Source organism: Papaver somniferum, chromosome 9, assembly GCF_003573695.1.
Source record: "Papaver somniferum cultivar HN1 chromosome 9, ASM357369v1, whole genome shotgun sequence".
NCBI classification, from domain to species: Eukaryota; Viridiplantae; Streptophyta; class Magnoliopsida; order Ranunculales; family Papaveraceae; genus Papaver; species Papaver somniferum.
Genome location: NC_039366.1, coordinates 23,732,446 through 23,753,852, shown reverse-complemented (window position 1 = coordinate 23,753,852; position 21,407 = coordinate 23,732,446). Strand labels below are relative to the sequence as shown.

The window sequence follows — 21,407 nt, the reverse complement described above, 5'->3', positions numbered from 1 at the left end:
GTTTGGTCTGAAAAAGCGGGGGTCTAACAACCACATCCAATATTTCGCCTAGCAATTGGTATGGACTAACTCCAATATACTTTCAAGAGAATCAACTAGACAGTCAGACTGATACAGGTGTATCTTTACTCCTCTTAGGAACTCAGTAAACCTCAAGCTAAGTTGAGGGAAGAAACCTATATTAGGAAGGAAACCTATATTAGGAAGGAAACCTTATTTGGGCAGAATTACAACTTACCGTGTTGGGGTACAGTTATATTGCGATTGACAAAATAAGGGGCGGAAATATTAAAAATCCGAACTAAGGGACTTCTGTCATTACGGTCCCGGAGAAAATCGTAAATACCACGCGTGTCCTAAATTTCCTTTGCTTTTCGTCGTTGGACTCATTGTCCCGTAATTTATTGGACAGTAGGACAGTACGGTATATGACAGAGTTTAAAATACTTATGTCCTGGACACTACGGTGTATGACAACGTTTACAATACATACTGTCCTGGACAACATGCCTTACACCGAAGATAAGAGGTATACACATCATGGAAAATATTGTCACAACCAAGTATACAACTATATAGTTTATATTCTGGAATTGTAAGTTCCGGTTGGCACGACCCGTCTTAGGTCCATGTGCTATCTCTTACACTAGCACAACAAAGTTTACAACAGTCTGTACACAAAACATATATTATTATTTTAAAGGTTTTACATTAGGACAACTCGTATTCTTATCTAGATGTTTTCCGGAGCTGAGCGATTAACATTTTCTACGTTAACATCGGTCGATTAAAAACGCCATCGACAATTCTAACCTCTTCGACTAAATCATGGTAATGTTTAGTCTTCTTGGTATACGATTATTAGTCCATGTTGCTCTGCAGACTACTGCTCAACTTCTTGCGTACTTGCACTCGGGACATTTCTCCCTATCGTTTATGTATCTGAATGGTTTCGTTACTACTTCTGCCATCATCGAGAGTGCTCGCAAACAACCTACGGTATCACGTTCCAGTACCGAAGACGAATATAAAACCCTTGATACTACTACCGCAGAACTTATTTGGATTCAATATATTTTGCATGAATCCATACCCACCCTATGGTGCGACAATCTTCGCGCAACATACCTCACAGTTAATCCAGTTTTCCATGCGCGCACTAAGCACATTGAGATCGATTATCATTTTGTTCGAGAAAGGGTCACACGTCGTCAACTTGATGTTCGATTTATCAATACAAAAGATCAGCTCGCTGATATTTTCACCAAGAGTCTTGGACCTGCTCGTCATACGGATTCCGGAGCAAGTTAACCGTCCACCAATGGCCGCTTAACTTGAGGGGGCGTATTAAGGAAACTTAAACATAGTTCAAGACTTGGAAATCAAGTAAATATAGTTCTAGAGTCTTCTTTGTTATCAATATATATGGCTGATCATCTGCACGATATGTGTGTGGAAAAATAATCAATGTATTCAATTTTCAAGAGTTAATTTTCATAACTCACCTCAAACTAGAGACATGTTGCTTCACATATGCATAGATATTGAAAGTGATTTATGCCCTCTATGCAACACTGACAAGGAATCAGACGATCATATGTTTATGCACTGTGCATATTCTTCTGAGATGTTAAAATCCTAGTAGTTCTTTGGTCCTCTGATCTAGATACTTTCAAATTTGTAGACTCCAACCTTATTTGGAGAAATTGGTCCTCTCTCATGAGCGTGTAATCTCCTGTATCTGTGTGAAGGAGTTTTCTCCTTTTTTCTTTAATATAACTTCTCCTTCGAAGAAAGATCAAAAAGATATGTCTAGGATTCGGGTAACCTGTTTCCACTAAGCCCATACGAAGGATGTCAAGCCCACTTTTACGCAAACGGATTGCAACAATAGCGCAAGCGGATTGCACAAAACTCACATGGAGATTACATTACTAAAACACTCTGCATATTTTTCAAAAGAGTAGAAAGATCGTTTAAATAGCAGAAATGCTATTTGGCTCCCTATTCTCCACCTCCCTATAATCTAAGCCTCATATCTACTAAGAAATGTCTTTTCTTGATAATGGTTTTGTGGTTTTAAGAATCTTATGACTGTTTTGAAGATCTCCATTTTTCATAGTGTTGCGCCTAACTCAAATTCTAGCCAAACAATAAAAGCTATGTAAAAGTAAATCAACATTTTTTTAAAGAAAATTCATTAATGAAGATTAAAAAGTAAACTCAACACTGACTCAGACATAAGAGGACTTATCCAACAAAACACGAACCTTCAAACATTTCCTCGTAAAAGCACACTAGGACTTACAAACGACGACTACAACCTTTAAACAACGCAACGGAGCACACACGAGGACTTCCTAAAATGGTTACCAAAACTATCAACAAAATACTGAGGAATAATAGAAAATAAAACCACCACCAACAGGCACTAACAAACTTAAACTTGTTCAACGATTTTCTCTAAACCCTCGGATGGACCACCAGCAGGGACATGCTCTTCAACAAGGGTCTGAGCAGGAGTCACGATATTGGAAGTAGTAGCGGAAGCTATTTGACGTTCGCGACGGACACCATCCTTGCACGCGTCTTTTATCTTCTTTCCATACTCAGCATGAAGATCATCAGTTCTCTTGGTCCAGTCAGCACGCTCAGCCTCTGGCGCCGCCTCATGACGAGCCTCAATACCAGCAAGTTCACCATATAAATTCGCATTCTCCTCCTTGACTTCATCCACTTGCTTCTCTACCTCTAGCAAACGATTGCGAGCTTCTGCGAGTTACCAAAAACAAAGACGAGCTTCTCAAGTTGGGCTCTCTCCTTGAGTGGACGAATCATGGACACCAATCGAAGGACCACTTAGACAAGAAGCCTAACCCGCTAAGTTAAATAAAACTAAAAGAAAAGGGTAAATACCTTCAAGTGCTTGATTATACCGGCACAAACTCTCAATCTCTTGATTAGAAGCACTCAGACTGGATTGCACACAGTGAGTATCGCCCTCAAGGATTTTGACACGTTTTCTAGCAACACAAGAATTGGAAAACACGACAGTATGAAAGCGTTGGGTTTGACACAACAGTTAAAAACTGCAAGTTAGACCAGGGCAATTAAAATGCACTTATCAAACATATAAGAACTGCAAAAACTTACCATGGTCAAGATCCAACATTGAGTAGCCTCGTCTTGCGAGTTGAAAACCCGTGCTTTGTTTTCCTCACTCATATTAGGGAACTCATCGGAGCAAAGGACAACAGCATCTTGAGAAACTTCACCAAACACAGTTAAGGAAGAAGAATATGAAGGAAAAATTGCAGAATTAGCTAAACCACTTGCAAATGAACTAAGTACACCAGTGCCACCACCAACTCCACCAATTTTACCACCATTACCTAGAGCACCTTCATCGGATGGAGCATCCTTTCCACCACAACCAACACGAACATCTTTACCACCACCATCAACACCTGGAGCACCTCCATTAGATGAAGCACCCTTTTCAGCGACATCACTCTTCTGGGTAACAAAATTCTCGTCCTGAGAGTTAAAAGACTCAGACTTGGAGATTCACCCATATCATTATCCATATTATTATTATTATTATTATTATCATTATCATCATCATCATCAGAAATACAAGTAAGATCAACATCAATAGCATGCATAGTAACACCTTCAAGAGCATTAGAAGAGTCTGATCCATCTGCAGCCTTCCCACGCTGCAAAATGTGAAATCAGATGTTATTCTATAAAACAGGGGCAATCACAAGGAAGTATTTCCTACCTGAGCATCCTCAACATCCCTAATAGCCTGCGCCCGAGCGACCTGACACCTACGAACCGGTGCAAAAATCCAGTTAAGCTCCCACGGCCTGTAATCCGGCAAATGACCATGCATTCCAGGAAGCCCAGCAAGAACACCACTGACATCGTCCCAACCATAAACGTAGGGACCAGCAACCATAATAGGGCACAAGAACCACTTCGGATCGTTAAACTTACGTAGGGTGGTGTTACTCGGAGAATGAGGATCAAGATCGGACAGAAGCAAAGGACCCCTTATAGTACGTCGATTCCTCGAAATACCCACACCAAAACCCTCGAACTTCTTACCAAGATGATGACACCAGTAATTTTCCAAGAAGTTATTAGGCGTATACAGATCAGACATGGCAGGGACGAACTCATTCCTCTCATGCACTGTAATTATACCATGGCTACGAAAATCACATTCTCGAAGAATACGATAGAAGTTTCCATTAGATGAAGCCCCACCTCTAGCTGGCCTTTTGTAACCACAATCTCGTTTAGTCCACATGGCTGCTTGGTGATCTCACGAGTCATAATCCCAGTCTTTTTGTCAGGATGAGCATAAGAAACGTTGAATCTCTGAATATTGTACCTGGTTTTTAGGTTCTCTAAATACAAGGCAGCTGTCATCTCCGCAGATCTACTTGAACCGTTATGTTTAGATATATGTCTCTTATCACCAGAACTGGAAAAGTTCACCAATAAAAGCCCAATTATGAGAAACAGAAACTGATAAAATAGAACGGAGAAACAAACAGAAAAAACGAAACCAAACACTAAGAGACAAACCCTAATATATAATACAGTAAAGCAACTGACAAAAAACATAATACAATAAAGCAACAATTAACCAATAACATAAGCATCAGTAATGACGAACACAGGAGATAATCTCAAAAAACAAAAAAAAAACACAGGAGATAATCTCAAAAAGGAGTGGTGCTTACCGCTTTAGTGGACGAGATGGAGTTCTTCCAGACATGATATCATATTTATATAGATGGAGTTTAAAAGAAAATTAGGAAAAAGACAAAGAGAACAAAGTTCGGAAACTTTATAGGAGAAGTGAAGAAATGAAAATGAGTACATGACGCACTCTCCTATGAAGATTATATAGAGAGAAAATCCGTTGGATTCGAACCGGCGCCCCAAGTCCAGCAGGTCATAAAGCAGTTACCTGGCAAAAAATGTTGGGAAGGGGAGAAAAATACGATTGAAGGGAGTGGGGAAGGGGTGGGACCGTGAAAAAGCATGCGTAACGTTTCCCACTTCCCAAGACGTAGCATTTTCGAAAAATGTTGACAAATACTACCAACATGATACATTGAAGGGATTTAAATTGCGAAGAAAACGTTACTCCTGCTTTTTCACCTCTCTTACGCCACTTCCCAGGACTTATCATCTTACCCCTGCCTTTTCACCGTCGCCACTTTCCAAGACTTAACAGCTTTTAGGGTCCGTTTGGCACGTCCAAAATGGAGGTAGTAGGAGGACGTAGTGCAATTGAGGGTGTAGTGCAATTGGGTTTAGGTGTTTGGCATGTTAGTATTGGACTGCACTGGAACTACCTGGTGCCAAATAGTGCATTGGAACTAAAACAAACTTTATGTATCTACTTCCTATAGCTGACTGTGATGGAACTTCGATTCTGTGACAGGATTGTGAGAAATTATAACGTAATGTGGTTAGAAAAAGAAGACGGAGTTATAAAAAGAGTTCACTGGAAAATGTTATTAACTAGCAAGTTTAACCGAACGTGATTTTAAATTACGTGGTACGGAGGAGACACATATATAACTTAGGTCATGTAAACTAAAAATAGTGTTTATTCTCCCACGCGCTTTATAACTTCGTGTAGCAATACAGAACATTTTTATGTTATCGAAGCAATAACGACATAAATGTCAGCTTGTCATATATAGTCTCCATGCCATAAGATTGACACCTTTGGGTAACAAAACACTTATAAGAGAGAATATTTCACCTAATTTCTTCAATCAATGACGTCTTTGGACAAGTCATTATTTACATAATTAGGATATACACGCGACTTTTCACCGTAATTCGTTCGTAAAAGAGTTTACCACCTACAATTGGCTACTTTGGCAGCACAATTTTACTGGTCATTACCATTCAGACCACATTCACATTATGCACCGAAAATGGATAAACTAAGACATCAAAGTTCTTCCTTTGGAGGAATTATACATATAATTATCCAGAATATATGATCCAAAATGTCTGTTTGCTATAATATAAAATTCTTAAAATTTCATATGGTATAATACCTTTGGGTACCAAGACCACCTTCATATAAGACTACACGAGCTAATAATTTCACTAAATAGTGTATTATTATTTTATTAACTTTTTCACATCAAATTAGCTCGAAAGCAAACAACTATACTAGTATTCATGAGTCTAACCCTTTTCGAATGGCTACTTTGGTAGTCCAATTTAATGGTTAAACTCCATAAAACATACATAGATATGGTCATATATAACACATTAATTTTACTTTTCTGCAATAGTTATATTCTTGGGTTATTTTGGTAACAACCGATAATACATATCACAGAACTCCATAATTTCATGTAAGACACATTATACATGAAAATTCTCAGCAGTGGAAGCATAAGGTATTTCTAGCACTCTTTCTCTCGAAGTAGAACAACTCTAAACCTAGGTTTTCAAATCCGAACCTTAACGTAATAAAGTGAAAACACGCCAGAAAATCTTGATCTACCTCTTGTAATCCAAGCACTCGGTTCAAATTTTTTCTGGTCTGTTATGAATTTACGAAACTAGCAACAACCGCAACCAACACATGCTCAACATTGGAAGGTGAGATTGTTAGTTTGTGATTGTAATTTTTTTGGGAACTATTTTCGATTTCTGATCTGGGGTTCTAGTTTTATATTTCTTTTATATTTCTGGTGTCGGTATTGCGTTCCTGTGAAATTTATTTCATTATTCTTTTAACCTAGTCACCACCGACAATGAACCCCCATAAAAGAGATCTATGATTTTTGAACATAATGATTGTACTTTTTTGCTATGAGGATGATTACGTAAACTGAATTCCGATTCGGTTGTTTTAATTCATGCTGACAAGTTTAATTCGGTTTTCAAGTGTATATAGATGAGCTTGTTAGGTAATTTTAATAAATCGTGTTTCTCATATTGTTGTACTTTTTGTGAAACGGCCATGATCAATTTATACATTTATTTTCTAAGTTATCTTTGATTAAAGTTGAACAATGCTACTAGTTTAATGAGTCTTAATAATGCTTGGGATTCAAATGTAAGGAGTTGTGGACATCTAAGTGGTTACAAGCAGGATATGCCGCATCTGGAAACAAACATGTACAAGATGTTTCAACCGGCTTGGTTCAGTCAGACTGAGATAATATTATATAACTAGCTAAATAAAGCGACGCAGAGGAGCGGGAATTGGAAACAAAGAGACCGTTTGGAGCTATTTCATGTCCTATGTTAAGCTGGAGTGGGTGATGCCAGATTGAATCGATTTAATCATAAAGGGTTGGAGGATCAAAAATCTCTCTTCAGCTGGTCAAGCTTTATGACAGGTCCTTCTAGCAGCTATCACTTGGACTATCTGGACAAATAAGAATAAATTGGTTTTTGAAGACCTTACTTTCAACGTGGAACAGGTGATCCAGCAGGTCAAATATCAAGCATATTTTTAGTGCAGAAACTTGGATGCTTTGGAAGGTGTACCTTTGGAAAATGTAATGTCTAATTGGGGACAACTCTTTAGGTAATCTTTTTTTGTTTACCTTTTGTAATTAGTTTGGTTTGGAGGATGGTGTTTTCATCGGTTCCTCCTGTTCTTGGATGTACTTTGCTTACTTCTAGTAAGCTTCTTCTATAAAATCTTAACCTTTGCCGTGGGAAAAAAAGAGACTGTTTGCAATCCATTCCGCAAACCGTTTGCAGTTCCCGCCTAAAACCATACTGACCCTCACGTTCCTCTCCACTATCAAAAACAATCGTTCAGATAAAAGTTCATTTATAAAAAAAAAAAAGGAAACCTAAAAACACCTCCCCATTACTCAGATAGACAATTCCAACAACACCTTACTTACGTATATAGAGTGTAGACTCTACACACAACTACCCGCATCGTAAACACACCTTCTTATCACTGCCTTATCTTCAACCTTATCGTTAACAGTAAACTTAAAAAAGCACCCCTTATTCTCTCTGTCTTATCTTCAACCTTATCGTCAACAGTATTCTGTAAAGACATCTAATTAATGTTTTACAGAAAAATAAGAAAATGATGGGAAAAGATTTGTCCATGTAACCAAGCATGCTAAAGCTACGGTGAGACCTTCTAAAAATATTTGATTTCCGTCACTCCACGATTTGTTAGTTGTCAAATTTTGTGGATATCTAAGTGGTTACAAGCAAGAAGACACTTAACGTGAAGAGGGGCACAATCCAGACCCTTGACTTGATCACTTTTGATCCCCATGGCCGTGAAAACCATCTTACTGCACTCATGAACCTATCATAATTTCTTGCAAAACTTTCACGTGGCAGACTAGCAAAGTTCCAAAAGGCTGATCCATTGATAAGAAGAAAACAATGCTCCAGCAAATACGACTTAATCCGTAAATGAAGGTTTTCTCCAAGTTTATTTGTAGCTTTCTTTATGGAGGACGGATCCGTTCACATTCTCTATCTCACGCTATCGCACATGATATTCTCCATCGTCAGATTTTAAAAAGTAAATGGTCGTGATTTTTCTGATTTTTACATTTTTGTTACGGGTTTGATGAGTTTCCCCGTTACTTTCACAATTAAATTTTCATTTTCTTCTCCCTCCGATATATCCTCTCCCACCCACCTTCTGTTTCACAGGCATAAACAAAGATCTTAAATTAGTGACATTAGCTTTGGAAAAATTCAGATTAATGTTGGTTGTATTGAGAAATTCACTAGTACACCCTATTTTCATTACCTAATGTTGTTTAGATCAATCAGTGATTAGATTAATGTTGTTTCTGTACCAGTGAATACTTGGAACTAGTGATATATAAACAACCAACTCCTTTTCAACTCAGAAACTAGCCGTCGTCGACACTTCAAGCAAATTCAGAAGTCTTTTTTTTTATTTCTCGTTTTATTTTTTTCTTCAAACCAAGTTTTGATTTTTGAACTGCTATTCTTAAATCTTGATTGATTATTGCAAATGAGGAACAATATATCAAATGGGTAATTTGCATCTGATTGTTCACTGATGTTAACACCTTAGAGATCTGATGCCTATTTTATTTTTATTTTTACAATCCTAATTAGATATATTTCTTATCACTTGATGTAGAAGAGAGAATGATATAACGATTAGATTAATTTCCCTATTGGTTTGATTGCTGATATGATGGAAAATCTATCTATTATCTCTATATGATTCTCTTTGTCTAATCTGTGTCGTATTAGGTTTGGTTGTATCATAGTTTGATTTTCTAGTTTATATTTTATGATTAATTTAGATTATGTGGTTGGTTTGAAGATAATAATTGATTTAGTTGTGCATAGATTCTATCTGTAAGGATTCATAAATCCCGTTAATCAATACTATATTGTACCAAGATTAGTGTTTATGAATATAAATCAGAAAATTCTATAACTTGGACAACTAACATAGTCCATATATAGGACAATTAATCCTGACCTTTGATCATTCCCATCTTCACCTCACTACCAATCCCAATGCTTCAATCTTGCCATGACGGCTGTAGCTGAACTAACTTCAAAAGAAGTTTACTGGCCGGTTGCTGATGAGATAATCTGTATATCTTTCTAAGGAAGTGATTTTAGGATCCTAATTACAGTCGATCCGATCAGTTTTAATGTCTGGGAAAGAGAAAATGGGTGGGAGAGGATATGTCGGGGAGAAGAAAATGTAAATAGAGAAAGTACCTGGGCAACCCATCAAACCCGGAAAAAAAAAATGAGAATCTAAAAAATCACGACCATTTACTTTTTATAATCCGACGGTGAAGTATATCATGTGCAATAGCGTGAGATAAAGCATGTGAGTGGATTCGTCCTCGTATGTATTTGCACCATTTTTTCATTTAACAAAAAATCCAAGCCAAGAACACGCAAACAAGAGAATAAGAATTTGAATGCCAATCCTTTTCTATAGGTATGGACTTTGCCTGCAGTCCCCAGACCTTATTTGTGGTTGCCACTCATGCTTCAACTACACACTTATCAAAATGTCTCAAAAACGAAGTAAACACCTTTACAACACAATGTACTTTTAATCAAGATATGATCCATATGAAAATAATTTCTTGTATATGCAAATAAATATGATTTTAACAGTAAGGCAAAGACGCAACAGGTAAGCTAAAAAAAATATCCCCGCCCATAGGAAAACTGAAAGATTTAGTCTAGTATTCTCTCTAAAGATACGACAACTAAAATGAACGGGCAACCAAATTAATTGGCAATTAAAAAAAGGAATAAATCTTTTGCGATACAATTTGCGTACATCCTAAATAAACCAAATGGCAGTACATGGTGCTGCTAGATCAAATATGATCTAGTAGCGCTAGAGCAAATTTGTTCCAAAAGATTTGTCCCTGTAACCAAGCATGATAAACCTACGGTCAGACCTTCTCAAAAACATCTGATTTCCGTCACGCCACGATTTCTAACAAATTTAAGTGGAAGTCGTTCGATTTTTTTCCAAAACCAAAAAACTTAATGAACCGCCATTAACAACTCCTCCATTATTTGGACAGGTCAAACTGTTTCAATGATTTCTAATAAAATAAAAACTTCAATTTGGAAGTTCTACTTCGACTGTTAATCACATGAATCCTGCACATAAATAGTAATCAGTATATTTATCAGATTAAGAAAATAGCATCACATTACATAAAGCTTATTAGCCACTCTAAGTTGGCTTTACCTTATAAACTGTTTGATTGTGCAGTTCCAGGGCCAAGGTCCTTCGATAGGTTTCCATCTTTTGTATATTGAACCTTTTCACAGGAATAACCCAGATCAAATTCTTGATGAACCTCAATGTGTAGATGCCGCAATCGTCGTTGCAACCCCAACACAGAGCCATTATAGTCAAGGAACAATTAACGACATAGTTATTGAGTGAAAACAAATTGTCAGCATAATTATTGAGTAAATAATTTAATTTTTTTTCCTGAGACCAATTTCTTAAATAATTTAAGCATACCAGAACGAACTAGAAGTCTAATCAAAGAACTTACCCTGCGGAATCTTGTCTAGGGGTCTGCTGATGAAATTTAGCGTCCCAAGAACCAGTAGAAAATAACTGTGACAGAACCTTCCTAATGTGGTTTATTTCTTAGTGCATTATTCTAGAGGAGGTGGCTCTGTCCCTGGATGCCGATGAGTCGTACACTTTGATCATTCTATCTTTTATATTCAAAGAGATTGCCACCCAATGATTATCCTTTATCAGTACCGGACCATAGACAACTGAGACTTCATCCCAATTTTTGCCATTCTTAGGACGTTGGCCACTTATGTATTTCTGTAAAGCGTCCATCTGCACCGTATGGGCATGTTTCTGCTAAATAAACACACTGGTTAGTAATTAATAAAAATACTGTTACGTCATGTTGTATACTTACATGATGTACCCAGTTTGGATAGCTATACATACACTGAAATATGTATCAAACGTAGTCCACTGAATTTTTGACTTGTTTAGTTTAGGACAATTCCGAATCATTTCCAAACACACGTTGATATGCTGCACAATCTCATATTACGAGAGTCAAAGCTTTGAACAAGTGTAATAATTCTATATAGCTTCGTGGACATTAGTTTATCATTACTTACGGTACTAGAAAGCATGTTTCCCTTTAGTAGATCGATAAGCTGGTCAGGCTTGAACTCATGCGGTTGCGTATCAGGGGGATTCCATTTAGGTATTTATTTAATGCCAGTATGTGCAGTCTTGGAATAGGAAGTTCATCCTTGTCTATGCAAGAAAAATCCTTCGACTCACCTAAACCCTGCAACTGAGAAATCTTTAACGTCTTCCAACAGGGGTTCAACATTTGAACAGACATGATTTTTGTTGCCATCTTCATCAAAAAAGTAACCAACACTTACATCTCCGCTCCTATTTAATCTGTCATCATCTATCGGGAGGTTATCCATATCAGAGGTACCTGAGGTTTCGCCTTCCATGTCAGACCTTCCACTATCTTCTAGGTCTCTACGTATTTCATCATCATCTTTCACAAGTGATTAAAGATTTTTCTGGGGTTGTAGTAATGAGGTTCAAACTCTCGGACTTGTGAAGATTAAATTTAAAGATTTAATAAAATTATATACAAAATTATTAACAATGGGTGCGAGAGGTAACAAAGACACTAGATTCCACTATTATGCAAAATTGAATGATAAATATTTCAAAACTCTATTCAATTCTTAAGTCCTTTTTTATCTTTAATTCACTATCAATCATACAGATTCTCAAACATTATTTGCAAACCTTAAGCATAGATTATCAAGAGATTAAACCAAGCATAACCTATCAAACTGAATAACAAATAATTAAGACAATCATTCAAACAATTTAAAACTCTGCAAAAGCAGCGATTAGGTGAATTATATAATTAAATGAAATAGTTACCCATTTATGTTGCATGAATAACTTCCTCCATAGCCTTGGTTACGAGGGAATTAGCTCATCATAGTATAAATGCTCTCAAAATAATTTATTATGGCTCAAAAATGGTTTACAAATGATGAGAAGAAGAGAAAATGGTGTAAAACTGTAATCTGCGACGCACAAAAAGCGTCACAGAATGAACGATAAAAGACAAGTGCTGCTGCTGTTTAGACTGCGCTGCGACCCACGTCTGTGCGTCTTAGACACTGTTCATAAACGACTGTCCTTGCGAGTCCGTTCTTCGTGTTCTTGGTGTTCTTCATCAGCAGCAGCAACAGCAACAGAGTTTGATCAACTCTTGATTTCTACTTCTCTGGACCTCCTCTCGACCCCAAACTCTCGACCACCTCTCTGTAGCACATTAGGAACATATTTATACGTAATTGAACCATTGAATCTCCTCCATTAACTCCAAATAATCTTCATTTACTCGGCCATTGAAGAAAAATATTTCGGAATATTTTCTTCCCTGAATTATCTCTATACGCGTCTGGAGCTGTAAATGGTGAGTATATTTCCTTTGTTTATCTCAAACACACTTCAGAATATAACCAAGCCCCATCCAAACACGAGCAACACACTTCCAACTCATCAAAACCCCGTGAAATATTTTCCATGCACGCGTCTGCTCTGATTTCATCTGATGGATTTTCCAGCCAAATTTGATCGCATCCAACACCCATATCCTTCCTGTCTAGCCCATCAGAAGATACCCAATGAGTTTCAGCCATTGAATCGGCCTGAAACTCCTTCAAAAATTGATTGGCAAATATGCCAGTAAATAACCAAATTTTCCCGCCAATTTTGGAATTTGAATTTGGGAAGAAAACTGGCCCCCCCTAATCCAGTTCTGGTGTCCCTTTAGCAATTGGGGCTGAAATAATAATTTTTGGGTGGAAATAGTAATTTTTCTTGGTTCCTCCAGGACAAATCTGTGACGTTTCCAGTGCATTTCTGGGGTTCCTTTAATACTTTATCTTGGGGGTGTAAAACACCACTTTTTGAGCTCATTTCGCCGCAAGGGCTTATTTCTCTAAAATTTCCTACAAGAACACAAAATAACACAATAAGTACTTAATCGAGTCTAACAATACAGAATATTGAGAACAAAATAGACACATAAATGCGTCTATCAAATACCCCAAACTTATTATTTGCTAGTCCTCGAGCAAAACTAAAAAATAAAACCGAGTTAATCTCGGGTGGGTTTAACAGAGGTGTACCCACAAAAACCATGACTTCTAATTGGTCACAAGTATCCAAAGAGCTATGAGGACATACATATTCTCAACCTATCTCCAAGTAACTAGAATGCCAGAGAAATTAAAGGTGTCAGCTCTAAAGCTGACTGAAGAAAAGGGGAGACACATCCGCACGACTGCTAGATAAAGAGATATCCGCTACACAGCTAGATAAACATTGTAAGATGCGTCCTGCTTTACAGCTGGATAAGATTAGGAGAGAGATAAAGATGAGAGGGACATCTGCTACACAGCTGGACTAATTACGTGTGATGAGTTAAACCAGTGCTAGAAAGATCTTGTGCCAGATTGAAAGCAGACTAACAAAGCAACCAAAATGCATCTTTCTTCGACTCTCTCACAGTGCTCAGTAGAAATAACGTCTTTTCGGTCTTCAACTGTTGATGATAAACTCTCGAACCTCATAGAACCTTGACAATTAACTCTTCTCTTCGATTTCTTGCTTGACTTATAAATTTCTTCTTCCCTATGGCCTTATTGAACAAAAAGAACGTAATGATGTTTTTTTTTTTTTTTTTTTTTTTTTTTTTTTTACAAGACAAAAATTTACATGGCCATGAGAGAAGGACTTTAGAACTTGGATCTTCACAACTTGTGATGTCTTGGTATCATGAACTTCAACAACTTATATCATTTCTCTTGTAACTTCTTGTAACTAAGTCTTCAACTTTGATTTTTGAATTATTCTTTTCTATTGTTGCTTCTAAACCTTAAACGTCTTCAACTTTTTCATAAATTTTGATGTCACTCCGCTTGTTGATGATGATAAGTTTCTACTGAGAGAGAGTCGTAATCCAGTAACTAAGACTACATTGTGAGGTTGCTCTGTCTTTCTGGCATTTCCTTCTGACCTACTTGCCTTTCCATCATGGATGGTTAGGTCCATCACGGTTACCCTCTAAAAGGAACAAGTTCTCTCCTGAATTTCAAGGATCTCAATGTCTTTTTCTCTAATGTCTCAATAGGTTGTTATCTCTAGCATTCCAATTTCTATCTTTTCGGTGAGAAACAGTATGTAAACTTAGCTAACCGGGTACTATGTGACGCTAGAATTTTCAAAAATGCGACTAAAATGTTTCTCCCATACCCCCAAACTTAAATCTAACATTGTCCTCGATGTTCTAAAGATAAAATTAAAAGCATGAACAAGGAGAAACTGTTACCAATGAAGCAAAAGAGATAAGGAAAGATATTACCATGTCGCATGAATATTGGGTTACCTCCCAAGAAGTGCTAAGTTTAAAGTCTTCAGCCAGACTAAGCAAGGATTAGTCACCACGTAGAATCATATAGTAGTAGCCGGAATAACTGTGGGTCATCTGGATCAAAAAGTGTTACCCACAAGAAGAGGAAACTGCAACAGACCAAGAAGATACCGAACATACCCTTGCTTAAGACAACTACATCTAGTTGTGGTTCAGGTTCAGGCTCTATAAAAGGGTCTAAATAAAAGGTTTTCATCGGTTGGATTTCCTCAAAGCTAAGATCCGGTTCAGGTATTAGAGTCTGGAAAAACTCAACTAAGAACTTATAAGCACATAACAACAACCTGAATAACTGGGGATCCTCTAAGTCAATCAGATTTGACTCACACAGCTGACCACAATGAAAGAGGTGGTCTTCCTTAAGAAAATGTGTCGACCCTAATATCCTAAAGTGATTAGGTTTAGTCTCAAAACTTAATAACCGACACATCTTAAAATCAAAAGTTCCCACAATTGGTAGAAACGTTTTTGGTGGGAAAACAAAGTCAATCTTGGATTATTGCCTGAGCTAACCTCATCAACCAGAGGATGCGTTTCTAACAGTTGAGACTCGTGTTGAATATTATTAAGTTCGGGAAAACGAGTACGAAGATAGTCTCGTAAGATGGGTGAGGCATTGATGTCAAGTCCCAAGTGAGGGATATTTTTAAGAGTTAAAGAACATGGAGAATGATAATCACCCCCAAACTTAGAGTTTTCGGCGTCTCTAGGTAGACTGGTCATAATCTCCCTAATTTCTAGGTATCAGATTCCTGAAAGTGGGCGATTGATTTTTCTAAGTCAGGTTCATCCCCGCTAATCTCTACGAGTTCTTCTAAGACTATTGTTTCTAAATCGTTTGACTCGAAAACAGTACTCTCAAGATAAACTGGTTCCTCTAAACCATCATCGGTTTCGTAATCATCGTCTAAAACGGGGGTATTTCTAGTCAAATCCTCGTCCTTTTGAATAGGTAAATAATTATTAAAATTATTTGGATTTGAACTAGAAATATCATTATAATCATCATCACCATCCTCCTCCTCATCATCATCACAATATAATTTTTGATATTCACGAATTCTCAAGCTTTGTTCCCAACTACATGGTCTATGTTTATAATATTTCTCATAGATCGTTAGAGGTGATTCCTCAATAAAAGTTGGAGTATCCATATATCGCTGCCCACGCATATATTCACCAAGAGTCATTTCCGAAGACGTCTCTTGATAACGAGAATTTCTAGACATATATTCTCGCAACGTCATCGCAGGTGGCGTCTCCTCAAAAGGATTCATCACCGAAGAAATATAAACTACAGAGGGATTCTATACAATCACAAACAAGGCCGACTCGACTCCACCAAAGCAAACCTAAAGATTTCTAGCAAACAAAAAGCATGATGGCTCCACTTAGATTGTTTCTAGACCAGCTTCTATCTCTCGAAGGGGAATTCGTTACAGTTTGAGCAACACCTCTGGATCAATCCGAGCTAATGTGAGATGAAACTGAGGCGAGGGAAGCTCAATGGAGCTTTGATACCCAAGGCCTCACCGGCGTTACAAGGCGGCTTGTTTCAACTCCCAGAAGTCACCATGAACTTTGAAGTTGCTTAAAAGGTAACCAATATCCTTCGAAAATTTTCCTAACAAGCTCGATACCCTATAGGTCTCTTTCTAATCAGATTTTAAAGCTTGGGTTCGCGTTAGGTTTTGTTTTCCTAAAACGGGCAAGAAGGGAACGGTGATGAAATCCGAACCCTTATCTTGTTTAGGCCAGGCCTTGCCCTTTACTAGGAAAATAAAGACAGTCGGTTCGTCCTCAAACAATTATCACCTTAAGGCATACAGTAACTCGCTTGCAGGGGATTCGCGAGTGTTTCGATTGGACTTACCTCCCGTACCAGACGGGGGATGAACCGTTGTCGTCGACTCGGGCCACGACTCCTATGCCGTGTACGAACCGAGGGGCCGAGACGATATAGTAATCGTCGTCCTTCCCTGCACACAGTTTATATAATTTTTTTTTTTTAATAATACCCTTCCGTAGGGTTAAAAAAGAATAAGTGATTGTCCAGAAAGTCCAAATAAAAAGTCCAAAAATTACAAAAATTATGAAAATAAAGCCTATTTACAAATCCTAAAAAAAAATGTCTTTTTTTTCTCTTTTAGCTTTTAGCTTTAAGCTTTGTTCCCAAGTCCTTAGTATTCCACTTCGAACCTGTAAATCAAGACACAAAAAGAAAGTAAAAAGGAACAAATAATAGTAAAAAAAATAAAAATAAAAACCTAAAAATTCTACCTAAGCACAAATCCGCGTCGGCGGCGCCAAAATGATTAAAGATTTTTCTGTGGTTGTAGTAATGAGGTTCAAACTCTCGGACTTGTGAAGATTAAATTTAAAGATTTAATAAAATTATATACAAAATTATTAACAATGGGTGCGAGAGGTAACAAAGACACTAGATTCCACTATTATGCAAAATTGAATGATAAATATTTCAAAACTCTATTCAATTCTTAAGTCCTTTTTTATCTTTAATTCACTATCAATCATACAGATTCTCAAACATTATTTGCAAACCTTAAGCATAGATTATCAAGAGATTAAACCAAGCATAACCTATCAAACTGAATAACAAATAATTAAGACAATCATTCAAACAATTTAAAACTCTGCAAAAGCAGCGATTAGGTGAATTATATAATTAAATGAAATAGTTACCCATTTATGTTGCATGAATAGCTTCCTCCATTGCCTTGGTTACGAGGGAATTAGCTCATCATAGTATAAATGCTCTCAAAATAATTTATTATGGCTCAAAAATGGTTTACAAATGATGAGAAGAAGAGAAAATGGTGTAAACTGTAATCTGCGACGCACAAAAGCGTCACAGAATGAACGATAAATGACAAGTGCTGCTGTTTAGACTGTGCTGCGACCCACGTTGTGCGTCTTAGACACTGTTCATAAACGACTGTCCTTGCGAGTCCGTTCTTCGTGTTCTTGGTGTTCTTCATCAGCAGCAGCAGCAGCAACAGAGTTTCATCAACTCTTGATTTCTGCTTCTCTGGCCCTCCTATCGACTCCCCAAACTCTCGACAACCTCTCTGTAGCACATTAGGAACATATTTATACGTAATTGAACCATTGAATCTCCTCCATTAACTCCAAATAATCTTCATTTACTCGGCCATTGAAGAAAAATATTTCGGAATATTTTCTTCCCTGAATTATCTCTATACGCGTCTGGAGCTGTAAATGGTGAGTAGATTTTCTTTGTTTTCTCAAACACACTTCAGAATATAGCCAAGCCCCATCCAAACACGAGCAGCACACTTCCAACTCATCAAAACCCCGTGAAATATTTTCCATGCACGCGTCTGCTCTGATTTCATCTGATGGATTTTCCAGCCAAATTTGATCGCATCCAACACCCATATCCTTCCTGTCTAGCCCAGCAGAAGATACCCAATGAGTTTCAGCCATTGAATCGGCCTGAAACTCCTTCAAAAATCGATTGGCAAATATGCCAGTAAATAACCAAATTTTCCCGCCAATTTTGGAATTTGAATTTGGGAAGAAAACTGGCCTCCCCCTAATCCAGTTCTGGTGTCCCTTTAGCAATTGGGGCTGAAATAGTAATTTTTGGGTGGAAATAGTAATTTTTCTTGGTTCCTCCGGGACATTTCTGTGACGTTTCCAGTGCATTTCTGGGGTTCCTTTAATACTTTATCTTGGGGGTGTAAAACACCACTTTTTGAGCCCATTTCGCCGCAAGGGCTTATTTCTCTAAAATTTCCTACAAGAACACAAAATAACACAATAAGTACTTAATCGAGTCTAACAATACAGAATATTGAGAACAAAATAGACACATAAATGCGTCTATCAACAAGGTTATCAGTTTTCATGCAGTGCGCTTCATCTTTTTTCCGCTCCGAAGGGAGTTCTTTATGTACTTGAGAAGTGAGAACTTTAGGTGCTTGAAACTGCATCGCCAATCTCATTTCGCTGTGATAGCCTGCGTCGCCGCGGTGTATGTCTTTCAAAATAAAATGTCCTTCGGATCTGGATAGGCAACGTAATAATGGTCCGAGAAAAGATTTTTTGTACAAAATTTATTTTCTCAGATCATATCTTCCTGCCTTTGACTGTATTTTTCTGGTTTGCTTTAGATCCGAGGGTAGTATTCTTTCTTTTAGGAAAAGATGAATCTCAGATCTCCAATCTTCTTCTTTGCTGAAGTCTTCATCTTGATCTGCCTTAGCCATGATGTCGTCTTCTTGTAAATCATCCGCGATGAATTCTCCCACGTCATCATCTGCAATATCTTCTTCTGCGTGGTTCCTATGCTGTGCAGCGCAGAGTTCTTGAATATCAATTGAAGGCTCGTAAATCCTGGTTACTTTGATTGCTTTGACGTCCTCGTTTCTGAGCATCGATGATATGTAGGCCAGGGAATCCGCGTGCCTGAGTTCCTTGCCAGGTGTCGGAATTTGATGTTTGGGATTTGTGATGCCAGTGTTTGCACCAATTCCATGTATGCTGACAATGTTCTGTCATAAACATTATATTGCAACCCTATTTGTCGGATGAACAGATGTGAATCGCTTGTCAGACGCACGTCAGTTATGCCCATTTCTATTATCAACTGAAGGGCATGCACCACTGCTTCATATTCAACTATGTTGTTGGTATGCCCCTTGAATTCTAACCTGAAAGCATGTATGATCCTGTCTCCTGTTGGGGTGGTGATTACGATGCCTATCCCCGCCCCTTCTTTATTTTTCGACCCATCTACGAAGACTTCCCATTGCCTAGGATTTTTTGGTTCCAAGATGTCTATATGGTCTTTACCTTCGTCCATTTCTGGTAGTCTTGCTGCCTTTCGTCCTTCAATGATGACTTCTTCGCAGTTATCCAGTGGTAAGTCTGCTAGGAAATCTGCTAATACTTGTGACTTCTGAGAGTGATGTAGCTCATGGATGATATTGAATTGATCTAGGTGAGTATTCCATTTTGCAATTCTGCCTACTTTTTCTGCGTTTTTAAGGACTGCTTCTAGCGGAGCTTTGCATGGGATGCGGACGTAGTGAGTCAAAAAGTAAGTTCTGAGTTTCAGGGTTGCCCATATTAATGCCAAGATGAGCTGCTCGATCTTCGTGTAGTTCTTTTCTGCTGCGTTCAGAGTCATGCTGATGTAATAGATGGGTTGTTCTATCTTCGTGTTGGTTTTAACCAATACTGCGCTGACTGCATCTTCTGTTGCTGCTATGTGTAGTGCCAACACTTCATCAGGGTCTGGTTTTTGTAATATAGGGATCTCAGCCAGGTATTCTTTGATATTTCGAAAATCTTTCTCGCACTCTGCCGTCCATTCGAATTTGCTTCCTTTTTTGAAAATGTTAAAAAAGTGCTTACATCTATCCGAGGACCTGGATATGAACCTCCCCAGCGCAGCCAGCGAACCATTGAGTTTCTGAACCTCTTTTAAATTCTTTGGGGATGGCATTCTTACGATGGCTTCGATTTTATCGGGATCGACTTCAATGCCCCTCTTCGTCACCAAATATCCCAGGAACTTTCCGGAAGTGACACCAAAAGTGCACTTGTCTGGGTTTACCTTCATGTTGTGCACTCTCATTGCTTGGAAAATATCTTTTAGGTCTTGGTGATGATCTTTGCGCAGCTTGATTTTAACGAGCATATCATCCACATATACTTCCAGCGTACTTCCAATCCATGGTTTGAAAATTGCATCCACCATTCTTTGGTAGGTTTCCCCTGCGTTTCGCAGTCCAAAGGGCATTCTTACATAGCAATAGAGGTCGTGTGGTGTATAGAATGTTGTATGTTGCTGATCTTCTTCTGCTAGGAATAATTGATTGTATCCAGAGTATCCATCCATGAATGACATTTCTTCGTATCCTTCAACTGCCTCGACAAGTTGGTCAATGCTTGGAAGTGGATAGCTATCTTTAGGGCAAGCCTTATTGAGGTTGGTGAAGTCGATGCATATCCTTACTCCGCCATTTTTCTTCGGTACGATGACCATGTTAGAGATCCATGTTGGGTACTTAACTTCTTTGATGAATCCTGCGTCCAGTAGTTTGCGGAGTTCCACTTCAACTGCTCGATGGTATTCTGGAGCTACTTTGCGCACCTTCTGCCTAAAAGGGGGGGGGGGTACCTGGTTTTATTCGAAGTTCGTGATGAACTAGCTTTGGGTCAATTCCCGGCATGTCCCCCAATTTCCAAGAAAAGATGTCTGCGTATTCCTTTAGAAATTTGATTAGCGCGGCTTCTCTTTCTTCATCCATCAAGGTGCATATTCTGATAATCTTCGGGTTTCTCTCAGTACCTATGTTGACTTCTTTA

General features: G+C 38.1%; 2 non-coding genes across 2 annotated transcripts; both read left to right on the top strand.

The window, feature by feature from the left end:
- The first annotated feature begins 9,022 nt into the window (after nt 1-9,022).
- Nucleotides 9,023-9,110, top strand: LOC113314645. Its single transcript, XR_003342528.1, has one exon. It is a non-coding gene; the product is annotated as a small nucleolar RNA Z101 (small nucleolar RNA).
- A 59-nt stretch (nt 9,111-9,169) lies between these two features.
- LOC113314649 lies at nt 9,170-9,256 on the top strand. The gene has a single exon (XR_003342532.1). It is a non-coding gene; the product is annotated as a small nucleolar RNA Z102/R77 (small nucleolar RNA).
- Nucleotides 9,257-21,407: the final 12,151 nt, after the last annotated feature.